Genomic DNA, 11,906 nt, shown 5'->3' on the forward strand with positions numbered 1-11,906 from the left:
TTTAAGACCTGGAACATTTGAGTGCGATAACAAAGCAAAAACTGTGCCGAGGCAGAGGCACTGTAAATGTGACTGGATGCCTGTAAGAATTACTCCACAGGCAAAGGAGGATGAAAAGAGATGAAGCCGATGGCACACGTGGAAATAGTTGGAAGGAAAAGGATTGCACCCACGCCCGGGCCTGAGGCACAGCAACTCCGAAAGAGCTCCAAACCTGTTCTGTTTGCCATATCTTGCTGAAACGTCTGAACTCTTCCGTCTTTGCCAGATGTCTCAACAGAGATTCGGATGAATCCTGGCAGTCAAACCTGCGCTATTAGCAAGGCAACATCTCAGGCAAGCAGCGAGGTTTCTTCTGAAAATGATACACAGCCTCCTAACCTGAGGGATGTTAAAATCTTACGGGCCTCATCCACTCGCATGTTTCACCAAAACAAGCGAGTGGAATCTGAGATTTCCTTGACCAGCTCCTCCCCCTTAGTATTGGTTCGGTGAATCTGAAGCAGCCTGCAGGACTTCTGAGTCATGTTCCTGATTTTGGGGCAATCTGGATGGCTTCTAGTCAATCAAAAATAGGATCCATTGATTCTAGGCTCAGAGTTCAACGCCATTTTTGATACCTTTGCATTGTTCTGCCCCCATATTTTGCCTCTTCTTTAGTTTATAGCAGATAGTTTACAACCATGGTAATGACAGTAGAATGAGTTCTTAATGATGTTGGAAGTCAGAGCGCCTGTAGCGCAGGAAGACTTTTACTGTAAGAGAAATGCGGGGTTGAGGGTGCATCTATGTGTCTCTGGAGATTTAGGACCGCTGACATTTTCTTTTTAGAGTCTTGAAGTAGCGCTACTCGAAATCCTCCTCTCCCAACAAAGTCTCCGGCGCATTTTGAACTCGATGCGCTCGCCTTCTTGCCAAACTGCATCAGATCGTTTCTTCGAGTGGGTCTCCTCAGCTGCGGTTTGGCTCAGTCAGACAGCCGCAGCCGCCCGGCTCAGAAGTGCGTGTTTGCTTTTGCCTCTTCATCTGCCACATGGTCCAAACATTTTTGGCTTTTTCTCAAAACAAAACAAAAAGTTAAAAAAAAACAAATTGCGTCCCCGGAGTACAGCCAGGGCGGCCTTCGAAGAGCTCGTAATCTGTTTCGATTTTGTTGTATATAAATCATCAACCCAAGCAGGAATCCTCTTTTACTTAAGTTTTATTTAAGTGCCAGCATACTGGAAAACAGCTGCTGTCATTTTTATCATAAAAAAAAGTCTGTGTGGGAATAATTATGTTTGCTTTCCACATTCGCCTGTCAGCGTTTGTTTCTAGTCTGTGTTGAGTCTCATCCTGGGTGTCTGCTCCGCTTCCTGGTGTCCCTCCATTGTCTGAAACCAAATAAAAACAGAGGAAATGTTTAGGATCCAGACACCAAGTCGTCATAGCTGCGCCAAAGTCAGACCAGGGAATCCCTTGTGTGGGGATAGAGGCGGGGGCAAGGAGCGTTGCTGGACACAAAGCCAAAGTCAGACGCAAGACTGTGTAGAAGTAAGTCCAGACTGAAGCTTCCATTTATTTAAAGAACGGCCGGCCTGAGTTTAAGGGTGTTTTCACAGCTGATAGTCCAGTAGACTGGTTTTGATTAGGGACCAAAGCTGCAACATTTGTTACATTTTCAGCTGGTATGGTTCACTTTCACACTGCAGGGTCAAACAATCCAAACAATTTGAAAAACCTGTTCCCCTCCTCGCCTGTGGTGGCGCTGCACCAACGACCACTCAAGGGAAAGACACTAAAACCTCAGAAGAAGACATGAGCCCATCTTCCTTCTTGGCTTCTTCACAAAATGTAAATAAAAATGGAGTAGCATCAGATTTTAGAGGTTGAAGGACTTCACTTTTGTCTTTGTAAAAGACAACAAGCCATTTCTTCAGCTAAAACTAAACTCACACTTTTGTTTTGCTTGTATTTACCCAGAATGCCCTGTGCTGTATTTTGATTGCTGCTTTTGGAGCGGTCTCTGGTGATCTTAGCGTTCACATACGCATTCAAACCGTGTCAGAGTTCACGTCAACCAAACTGAGATCTAGGTTTTTAGGCCGACCAGAGTTCACTTTTATGGTCTGCATCAGAATTTGATTACGTGTTCACACCTCCCCCAACAAACTGGACTTTCTAGACAAACAAACTGGAGTTCGACTGAAGCGGATTAAACAATATCAGTCGCAAAATATATGTCTGTTTCTTTACTCTCTTTGTCATAAGAACTTCCATTGCGTTGTGGCCTTTTGCATCCTGGGGTACGTCATTTGTGTTGTGCTGTGAGACTCTGTCCAACTGGCTAGATATTATAAAAGCATGAAAAGTGCATATTAGTAACAAATGAAATCTACTAGCCAACAGATAGTGCCATCCAAACAGTATGAATACTGCACCCACTGATATCGCGATGACTATATATTTGCGGTATTTAGCGCAGCCATTGGTCATATTATGCTGAAGACATGAGAAGGCTAATTTTGCACCCTTTAACAGGTTTACGTCAGGATTACACCTGTTGAAACTGAACAGTTTTGAACTGTGGATCTCCACTGTCCACTGGATGATTAACGACTGGTAGACTCTAGTTCTCTTGAGTTTCCTGTTGAAAACTACTTGTAATTTTTATGAAAGTTTCATTTTTACGTACCTTGACTAAAGCCCATTTCGGCTCCCGGGTCTAGACCCGTCTCTCAACTAAACAAACTTCCCTCCGCACCAGGCTGCCTGGTCTCACTCTAACCCTATTCACCTCAAACCACCTCTGGAACCCAATCCACGTTCCCCCGGCTCCACATCCGAACCTGACCTACTCCTCAAATTGCGTCACAGTGCCTCAAACCACAGTTAGTGGTCTCCCTGTGTCGAGATCAGTTTCTGTTTCACTATTCATCCTCAATCCCCAAATAACTTCTCCTCCTTCGGACATTCTGGCATCCACTTGCTGAAAATTAAACAAGAACTTCATCAGTAAAACATTTCTGTGAATATTGTAAATATACTTGTTGCTTTTATCACCCGGCCCACATTCTTCATGTGAGCCAGGAAACTACCTCCCATTATGAGTGATTCATCCCCAAAGCGTGATACTACGAACACCATGTCTTCTGGAAATACAAGCATTTACTTTATGGTGTGATGTCATCAGATTCAAGCTGTTTGGTCTGAGCTTTAAGGCAGAAAGTGAAAATACTGAAGTTCATCTGACAGCTACTTTAATTTTAACAAACAGATTGATTCTGTTGTCAGATTAAGTTTCTCCCAGCTTCGTCTCCTGGCTAAAGTGTCTTATCAGTCGCTGTAACAACAGTTTAAGATCTGATTGTGGCAGTGCCGGATCTCTTTTGCTTTCCTTCAGCTAGTTGGAAACCCTGCAGCTGTTGTTTTGACAGACACGTCCGCATCATCCCGGGGCTTTTATCTCTCCACAGGCTTCCAGAATTCAGTTTAATGTCCGAATGCTGGTTTTGAATGCCATAAACGGTCTTGCCCCATGTTATTTCTCAAAAATTGTCACATTTTGTATGAGACTGAGGTCTTCAGATCAACACCTTGTAAAAGTACGAATTTCAATGGACAAGCTTTGGGTTAATTTTAATCCGATTTTCTAAAAACGTACAACTTTGCCAGTGAAATTGGCTTTTAATACTTGATACTATAAGCACTGTGACGCTCTGGCATTCTTTTTATGTGATGGTTACATTGGGAACATGTTGTCCCATGTTTTTTTAATATAGCCGTTTCTACTTTTATGTGCAGTTTTATTTTTTTGTGGCGTTTTTATTTTTTCAGTTTTATTTTTGCACTCTGGTTTTGTTTTGGATCCTATTGGCTCCTAATAATTTCCGAGTTTGGACATGCATGATGTGACTTTTTTTTTTCAAATGTTCCACACTTAGACATAGAGGTGATCAACAATGGGATGTTGATCATTGTGATTGGAAATTTTTGTTATCACGTTTTATCTACGGTTAAACTCTAACCGTCAATCGTTACAAACCCCATAAAACAACAATACAGTTAGGACTGTAATTTGTACCATTACTTTCCCATTGTTGTAACACAAGACTATTCATTAGAAAAAATTAAAAGCATTTATTGCATCCTGTAGCAGAATTGGACTATTTAAAGTAACGATGGACAGAAGTCGCCTTTTTTAAGGTTTGTAGGGTAGTAACTGAGTTTGTGGCGCTTCTACTATTTAAACATTGACATACAGTTCATAGCTGTACAGCACATTCAAATTATTATAGTTATTGTTGTTGCAATAAATATCATAACATATAGTGATATTAAAATATTTAACATATTGTGTTAAATATTTACATATATGCTGGTGTGTTAACGCCTGTGTGGTGTGAACATGATTATTGTAAGTGAAACCCAGGCACACTTGAAATATACAACAGAAAGGTTATTGTAGAGGCCCTCCATTGTTTGAGTTTGTGTCTCACTCCATGCTGAGATTAAAAAAAAAAAAAAACTCCTTACAGATGGGTGACGGTTCAGAGAAAAGCTGCAGCACCAGCAGTTTCTGGGGACAAACTCTCACATGCAGCTTTTACTGTCGACCTCAGAGACCGCAGATTCTCTGACTTTGTCTGCGTCGGCAACTCCTGCTAAGCCTCAGGGAGCCTTTGCGTGATCCCGTAACCGAGCCTCCATTCCTAACGCACGGGATCCGGCACGTCCTAATCAGGCCTGGACATGGCTGCCCTGCAGTGAATCAGTGCCTGTAAAAAAAAAAAAAAAAATACATATAAAAATAAAAAGAAGTAGAAACAGACAGAAGCTTCACAAACACCTCTACAAGCTCCCACGAACTTCACCCACGTACACGCTCTCGCGCAGTCAAGTCACGCGCTTACTCACGTATGTAAATGTGCTTCGGCTGTGGCGCAGCGCCTCGTGAGCAGTCCGAACCGTTTGGGCTCCTATGCTAGCTACCAGACTTGTTTTTGTGTCTCTTCCCCCCCCCTCTTCCCAGCTGACAATTACTGTTTTGGAGCTCCGTGTTCGGACACGAGCCCCACGCCGCGTGTGGAGGTGGGTGTTATTAGGAGCAAGCTGGAGCTGGAGGTTGCGATAGGTGGAGGCGAGCACGAGCAGCGCAATTAGCCGTTTGCGGTCTACTCTGCACACTAATTACCTCGCTTTTAATGCACTTTACGCTGAGCTGCTGCTGCTTTTAGGAAGCCCTGCACCAAAAATAGACTCCGTCTGGGGTAAATTAAGAGCCTTGTAGGGTCACAAATGATGGTGTAATTGTTTGCTTGGCTGCAGTTGTTTACTTGTATCCCGAGCAGCTAAGGTGCCTGGGATTTCTGGAGTTGAGAAAGTGATGAGGAATTCACTCTGAATATTAGAAAAGACAAAAATAGGCTAGAACAACAAGGATCAGCTAATCCCAGTGTTTAAGCCATGCGAAAGCGCAATGGGATGTTGATGGTGCTTTGCAACCTTGTTGCCTCACAACCGCAGATTTCACTGAATTTCATTAGGATTTAATGTGAGCGGCCGACACAAAGCAGGGAAGACTCTTTACTTTAACAACCTTTCGATGTGAAAACAACTGGAAGTACTTTGGCGGTATTTCGCTGCCAGCTTTGCACATTTATAAATAGCATATTTTGACAATTTAATCTATGCAAGATCAGTTAGCCTCAGTCAGATGGAAAACATCTGTGAAAATCCTTTGTTTCAAATCTTAGCACAGATTTAGGCCTAAACTTTGACTGGGCCAATGCAGCAGGTTAAAATGCTTTGATCTAAAACCATTCCATTGTATCTGCAATTCTTGGGTCAGAGTCAGTGATGTGCGGTCAGGCGAGACAGGTGAGGCTCTGCCTCACCTGTCATCATGGAAAAATAATATTTAATAAAATAATTTATATTGCTATTTTCACCCTGTGTTTTGTACTGTAAAGTACCTATTTTTCATTTAGCTTAACTAATTCTGATTATTTTTTCTTCAAAATTGCTGAATTTTCGCATTTTCTCCATTCCAACGCTCGGAAGCGCAGCAGGTGAGGCAGCAGTGAGCTGAGCCTCACCTGGGATTGATCAACCTCTCTAACTGCACTGGCTGCCATTCTATGAGAGCATGCTCCTCCTGTCTGCACGTCACCAATAAAATGGCTAAAAAACATTTTATATATTAACTTATTTTCCCTAATTTAGCTTATGTATATAATGTAGAGTGTTTTTTTTTGTCACCAACTGTGTGTGTAATGTGATTTGTGAGCTGAGGAGCGATCAGAAACAGGAGAGAACAGTTTCGAGGTGAGGCAGGCAGTTCTCCTGCCTCATGGCAGGGGGCGCTCATGATCCCAGACATTGTGACTCCACAACTGCAGAGTAAGAGACAGAAACAGCGAGCCAGAAAGACAGTAAAGTCAAGTGCAGCGATATATTTAGAGTTTTCTCCTCTTACCACAACAATTGCTTATTAATAATCACAAAATAAACACTAAGCCTAAAACCATACTACTGCAACAGACTGAATGTTTTGCTCTTTGTGTGGGAAATATTTAAGTGTTTTTTTAGGTGTGGTGTTGTTGTCAGTTGCTAATGGCAACCGTAGCTGTGCTGATGCAGAAAGAAATGGTTTTGAGTTGTACTTTAACGGTCTTTCTCTTTGCCGTGGATCACAGCACGAAATTAATATCTACATGTCCAAGTTTCATTGAGTTGGCAGAATTATTCTACGGCGGCAGCGCAGCTATGGATGACATGTATGAATTGTCTTTTTGCCCTCCAGCTTTGTCCGCATGCGCGAAATTTCCTTATGTAAACAATAACATGCAGGGGGTCTATATTTGTAAATCTGATTTTGATGAAGTCAGTGCCTCACCGGCTATGAACCTCACCGCACGTCACTGGTCAAAGTTCATCCAATCTCATGTAATTTGGAAGAAATTTTTAGAGGTGGACGAAATATCAATACTATCAATAACATCGGTATCAATACTGATTGATAGTATAATAAGATCAAGATCGAGTTGATCTACACTCTTTACTTTCAGATTCCATCTTGAAATTTTATGTTTGTATTGTAGTTTCTCAACTCTACCTCAATTCTTTTTGTTCTGATTTATTCTCATGATAATATTTCACACTTTGTTAAATATGCAAAAAAAATTGTCAATATGTTATTAAAGTATTTTGTAAATAAAATTGGTCCAAAATAATACAAATGATAAATCACAAAAATACCTAATAGCATCAGTTTCACGTTCAAACTTTAATAAAAAGTATCAGTATCAGTGATACAGGCCATGCATCGGATTGATATCGAAATATGCAATATCACACACCTCTATCAGGTTTTCTTAAGTTCAAAATTATTTGAATGCTGGCTGTTTTAAACATTTCATTCATCTATGACGTTTGCTTCTCATAGGAAAATGAGCAAGGCATCTCTCAAAACATAGTAAAACTATTTAAAAAGGAGTGTCGATGTTTCAAAAAATAACCTGTTCTTAGGTTTTAGCAAAACAAGGTATGTTAGAAATCTTTTCTAAACTTTTCAATAATTGGTAAAAAACATTCTTTTGGAACTAGAGCAATCAGGCTGTAATCATTTTTTTCATGTTTCTACCATTTTTCTTTAATGATTTATCTTTGGGAATAAGTTTAATGACTTATGAATGAGTTGGAACCCAGAACACAACCCAAGAGAGGTTGTATGAGTTAACAAATATGAAAATGTCTGAGACGGTTGATAATTTCTACTTGGGATTGGCTTTCTGGTCAGACAGGAAAGTGAGCGACCGGCACAACAAACAGGAAACAGGAAGTACTGGATTATCCAACAGCGGTAGATTCCTAGGAAGTCATCTTGTCTTTGGAGACTCGGACCTCAAGAAACCTGAATCCGCTGAAATGTACCATGTTATGGATCATCATATCCCTTCTACTGGGGATCGTTTCACCCACAGGAAGGTAAGGTCAGCATCATTTGCCACCCTAATGAAATCACTCAAAACGTTTAATATTTCCATGGAAGTGACCCTGATGAAAACTGTTTGTGCTTGTATTGCTTTGAAAAGAACAAAGAGTCCACAAAGTCGGATCAGGTGACGTGCTGAAGTATGACAAGAAAACGGAAAAATCACAAGGTCAGAATTATTTTACCTACTTTGCTCTCTTTTCTTCCAAAACTCACCTGAAAATTCAATTAGCTTTCATGCCACCGCTGAGTAAATCAGCCAAGTAAATCACCCTAATCTTTAGCTCCTTACATGATGCTCCCACCTCCATGTTACATCATAGGGATGGTGTTTTCATGATGGTGTACAGGATTGTTTTCATAGTATTTTGCAGTAACGCAGACAAATGAGCAACTTTGATCTGGTGTTTCCCCTACATGCCTTGAACTAATCTGCAAACTGGACTCGTTATGACTTTCCCCGTATCATGAGATGTAAGCCATATTTGTAGAGCATGCAATGAAATTTGATAATTCATCACTGCTTTGTGTTGATTTATAAATGGGGCTGTCAATCGATTAAACGTTTTAATCAGATCAAACCGACTGTAGCGCTGTGATTAATCACGATTAATCACTATGCCTAACTTTGTAAGCTTGAAATATAAATGTGAACGCAGTTGTGGTTCTTGAAGGAATCGACAAGCTCCTCCTTCTGACACACTTCAGCCAATTTAAATGCAAACAATTATCTGGCTATAATGTTTTAGCAGAAAGCCGATAATGTAGTCTCTCTGCTCTCAATAGCAATTAAGTTGTGAACTTGTTCAGGGGATAAGTGACGGATAAAACATATTTTATTTTCTAGTTCTTGGCCGCTACCCCTGTTTTTGGGCAACTGCCCATATCTATGGCCCAAATCAAAAACCGCCAGTCTATGCAAGTTCTCATAAAATGTTTGAGAAAATGTGTTATTGTCTCAAACCAAACATGTCTGAAGATTCTCAGTTTTCCAGGTTTTTATATTCAGGAAGGCTTAAAGGAAGTCATTTAATTTTGAACGTTAATTTAGAAATACCTCTCTCTATTCATCTATGGATCTTGTGCAATGAGGCGACAGTTGCTTGACAAGTGGACTGGCAACGCAACGCAAAGTTGAAAAATGTTAAACTTTAGTTGCTCTCCATGCTGTTGCGGAAAACTTTCACCTTTCAGGTCGAAATAGACAGTTCGATTAATCCTCATTATGTGATCGCGCGCCTTAACGTTACGACAGGCCTATTTACGACACAAAATCCCAATGAAATTAATTGAACTATGTGGTCTTTGCATCACAGGGAAATTTTTTTTTGAGGGATTAAACAAACAAGATGCAACATGGCATGTTTCCTCGTTGCTGCAGGGCGACTTGCAACACATTCATGGCATGAGTCCGGTGTCACTCCTCTTATCTGATTTTCTTTAAAAATTCTCTGTTTGTCAAGATTTGCAACACAAACGAACCCAAGTAACACTAAAAGCATTCAACTTCCAAAGAACTAGTGGTACACACCCACCACAACGCAGGAAAAACATCAACCAAAAAAGACAAAAAAAACCCACACACACATCTGCAGCATTTGGAGTCTTTGATAGTTTACCCTCATGTCAAGAAAAACTCCATCTTCCCTTCTTTCATTTGTGACTCTGAAAGCCTGGGCTTAGTCATCTTCACAGTGCCTGTCAAACAGTTCACTGCTTTGTCATTCCCCATCACAGTGTCAGCCTGAGAACAGAGTCATTTATTATCACATCTACGTCCAAAACAAAGAAAAGTTTGTTATGGCGAATTTTTTTACTTTTTTTTTTATCAGATCTAGAAGCGTGTCATCTTCTGCCGCTGCGAACGAGAGCGGCACTTAGTCGTCAGTGGAGCCTTGTTCACTGCAACCGTTTGTTTTTTTTCTTTCCCTCCTTTCTTCTTTTTTTTTCCACATGAGAAAAAGGGAAGAGTCTGATGTTTCTTGCGTTTTGAAGCACAGGTCCTGGTCCTAATGGGGCTTTGCTCTGCGTTTTACTGTAAAGCGCGAGGACAGAAATAGCCAAACGATGCCTGGCGGCGAGAGGCTCGCATCCATAACGACCCCGGCCTTGTGATTGAAGAGGCCCCTCTAAAAAGGCAGAGCAGGTGGGAGTGTAGGTGGTCTCCCCCCAGCGCTCTCCTCACACGGAGTACACACACATACACACACACACACACAGGAACGCTGCTGGTTATATGTACTGCTGCTTCGCTCTTCGCCTCTGCTAACATTGATTTGATCCGAGGAAATCTGCTGTTCTCTTTTTATTTCTCCGTTTTTGTCTGATGCCCCCAACTTCTTTAATCCCGTTAGGGTCCTTTACACTCTCAGTTTAGCTAACTGTGGACAATTGTTTCCTCCATCTCAGTCTATAGGCAGCATCTTTCAGGCACTATCAGCTTTCTCTTCTGCCGTGACTAATAGCGAGAGCTTCACTCCCGTCCCACTGACGTCCTGAAACGACGATGCGGTTTGAATGACTGGTTCAGAGCGTCTTCATTCGTCCGCTTGAAATGCGGCGGCCCTCCAGGAGACAAACGAGGAAAACGTGTCCCGTGTTTTTGGAGAAAACCAGAACGTCATCAGCATAATCAGTTGTCGTTTTGTCTTGATTCAGCCACAAACATCCGATAACCGGTACATCAGCTCAGCGTTGACGGTTTCTCAAAAGGACGGTTATACGTTTGCGTCTACAATTCCTTGCAAGAGTATTCATGCTTCTTGATCTCTTTGCTTGATCTTGCTAGTTAAGGTGGATTCCCATATCTTTGCAGTCTCCCAGTTGGGTCATTCTCATCATTTTTAGATGATGGATGATCTTTCACATGTTGTGGGGTTTGTCTTCTATCCGCAGGCCACAAAGGTACATTTTTGGCTCTTCTGAAAATGTACCTTCTTCTTCCATGTCTTTGCTGTCGCTCCTGCAAATGGACTTTTTATGGCTTTCCATCAATAGTTGCTGCGTTTCTATGGACATGTGATTTTAATCCTGTTTCCTATTTAATGGAAACACAGCAATTGTTTGAAAAAACACAAAAAGACCAGTAAAATGTAATAAATTTAGTTTAAAGAAACTAAAACACTGAATGTACTGTAGAAACTAACAATGATCCATGTTGGTGTCAGCTTTATGGAATAGGGTCCCAACAAGGACAGCTTTCCATTGCTGATAACCAATGAAGTTTGAGACATTCTAACATGTTGCAAAGGAAGTACTTGGAAAATCTACATGAATACCAGAACTGAATCTTAAAGTAACAGTCTGGTCATTTTTTAGCAGATATAAGAAGTGATTTGCTCTGACCTGATGAGTTGGAAACCTTAATGCTGGACAAGGACTGAAGACTACAACCTCTGAACATGCAAACTTATTATTTCCATTCCTATTTTAGAAAGGGATTTTTGTGTATAGACATATTTGAATCCCACACTGCTTCTTTTTGGTGCTTCCTCTTCTTTTTTTTCCCCCCTTCCCACATGTCTGGCATAGTTAAACATCTTTACAACATGCACCTGTGCTTCCCCTCTCCGAACCAGCAGTCAGGCCTTTGTATCTCTGGTCCATCCCACGGATGTGACAAACCTACTCACCGATGGCCTTGATCAGAGGCACCATGTGCTTTGAACCGTGCACGCTCACAGCGGGGGCAGCGCGTCGGCCCGATGCGTACGTGACTGCCGACCCTTAAACCAGGCCTTTAAAAAAATTTTTAAAAAGCCACATGCAGCCAGCAGGTGCTGCTTCTCTGCATAAACCAAAAACTCTTTCTCTTTCTTCCTTCATCTCTCTGCCCGCCCCTTCTTTCACAAGCACGCATTGGCCATCTGCCCACATGTGTGTATCAATTAATGAAGATCACAGAGCAGAACAACGGCCCGAGGCCAATCAT

General features: G+C 41.5%; 1 long non-coding RNA gene across 1 annotated transcript; it reads right to left on the reverse strand.

Annotated features, from left to right (window-relative positions):
* Positions 1-1,183: 1,183 nt before the first annotated feature.
* Positions 1,184-5,180, reverse strand: LOC114159440 (uncharacterized). The gene is made up of 3 exons (XR_003598582.1): positions 4,897-5,180; positions 4,516-4,757; positions 1,184-1,373 (listed from the first exon to the last, which is right to left on the reverse strand). It is a non-coding gene; the product is annotated as an uncharacterized LOC114159440 (long non-coding RNA).
* Positions 5,181-11,906: the final 6,726 nt, after the last annotated feature.

The sequence above is a fragment of the Xiphophorus couchianus genome, chromosome 16 (genome assembly GCF_001444195.1).
Source record: "Xiphophorus couchianus chromosome 16, X_couchianus-1.0, whole genome shotgun sequence".
Classification (NCBI taxonomy): domain Eukaryota; kingdom Metazoa; phylum Chordata; class Actinopteri; order Cyprinodontiformes; family Poeciliidae; genus Xiphophorus; species Xiphophorus couchianus.